General features: G+C 33.5%; 1 long non-coding RNA gene across 2 annotated transcripts; it reads right to left on the bottom strand.

The window, feature by feature from the left end:
* LOC135073598 (uncharacterized) lies at positions 1–1747 on the bottom strand. Of its 2 annotated transcripts, XR_010257654.1 has the most exons (4): positions 1453–1747; positions 610–816; positions 403–524; positions 1–39 (listed from the first exon to the last, which is right to left on the bottom strand). It is a non-coding gene; the product is annotated as an uncharacterized LOC135073598 (long non-coding RNA). The 2 variants fall into 2 exon arrangements; XR_010257653.1 differs by lacking the exon at positions 1–39 and having other exon boundaries at positions 331–524.

Genomic DNA, 1747 nt, shown 5'->3' with positions numbered 1-1747 from the left:
CGGAGCTGGATCTTTGTAAGGTTTGAGTAGGGTAGGTACCTGTAATGATTAATAAATGTTGATGAGTAGAATATTATAACATTAATTTTATAGTTATTAAGTTTATATTAATAATATTAAGTTTATAGCAGGACCGTTCATTGTGGAAAACCTTGGGGGAGGCCTTTGTCCAGCAGTGGACGTCATTTGGCTGAAAAGAAAGAAAGAAGAAAGAATTTTATAGTTATTAGTTTAGGTAAATAAGTTTATTAAGATCTAAAACTTTCTGGCTAAAACACTTACGAGCAAAGGTATGGAATCACCCTGTTGTGTTTTGTTCTGTATGATCATAAGAACTGAATGCATATGTACATTTGTATAAAATAGTTCATGGATAAATCTTATGTAGGCATGAGTACCTACCTACTTCTCCGAGTATGTTGGGGGTATTGAGAGCATTGGTTAAGTAATTCCAAATGCTTCTTCATACCATCAGTGCCTTGGTATGAACTGGATGCATCTTAATGCATAGCACATAATATAACCTGTAATAATTATTATCTATCAAAGGACAAAGAAATCATGTGGTATGTAGAGTAGACAGAATGTATGAATAAATTATGTACTTGCCTTGTGTTCCAAGGACACTCTTTTTGTTGCCATAAGACTATCTTTCCGGCAATTTGTCACATAAGTAGGTATCTTACAGGGCAGATATGTACCATCCTAGACTGCATCCCTCTTAACATCATGTGCGATTGTGGTCAAATACCTGCCTTGTTATGCATAAAAAAAAATCTACTAAAATGCAGGTTTATTGACTTTGAGGCGGTATCGCTGCAACAACCACAACATCAGGATTTAAGTTTTTCCTTATTATGTTGCCCTATTAGATATAGACATTAGGAAAAATGTCCACAAAATGGGTTACCTACGTGAGTGCGACAAACGTTACATCGAATTTTGTTTCTTCGAAAACCTTTCTGCGAAGTTATTATACTGCGACGCCTTGTTATATCGATGCCTTGTTATTGTGATGTTACGTTACATCGAAAAACTTTACTGCGAACGATTTTACTGCGAAGCCTTCTTTATTTGACTTAGCAGATAGATAAAAAAATGAAATTACATACATACATACATAGAATAAAGTGGGCGGTACAAAATTATAGATGAAATAAGATTATAAATACATTAAATTTTATTTACTTATTACATATATTTAACAGTTACATCTTTGATTAAATAACATAAGAATAGAAACATAAATATAAATAAATTATAAAATATGACTTTAAAATCGTTCGCAGTAAAGTTTTTCGATGTAACGTAACATCGCAGTAACAAGGCATCGATATAACAAGGCGTCGCAGTATAGTTACTTCGCAGAAAGGTTTTCGAAGAAACAAAATTCGATGTAACGTTTGTCGCACTCACGTAGGTAACCCCCACAAAATATATTTTTTTACTCACTGTTGGGATGCTTCCTAATCTCTTAACTTAAAGCATCTAAACAATCTAAATGATGCCAAACAAGGAAATAAATTCGCCGACCACATAATCTCCACATTTAAGCCTCAAAAACACGTAAAATTTATATCAACGTAATCTTCTCACAACAAAATTGACAGTGACACAACATTCGATGATTTCAACGACAACGAAACGACGTTGATTGTCAAAATTAGGTTCGTACTACGTTATTTCATACAAAATCCATCTTTCGTCACGCCTAGTATTTGAACTCGATACGAAAGAAAATCGAAAG

The sequence above is a fragment of the Ostrinia nubilalis genome, chromosome 7 (assembly GCF_963855985.1).
Source record: "Ostrinia nubilalis chromosome 7, ilOstNubi1.1, whole genome shotgun sequence".
Taxonomy (NCBI): domain Eukaryota; kingdom Metazoa; phylum Arthropoda; class Insecta; order Lepidoptera; family Crambidae; genus Ostrinia; species Ostrinia nubilalis.
The sequence above is the reverse complement of the archived record's forward strand: the minus strand, read 5'-3'. Positions and strand labels throughout refer to the sequence as shown.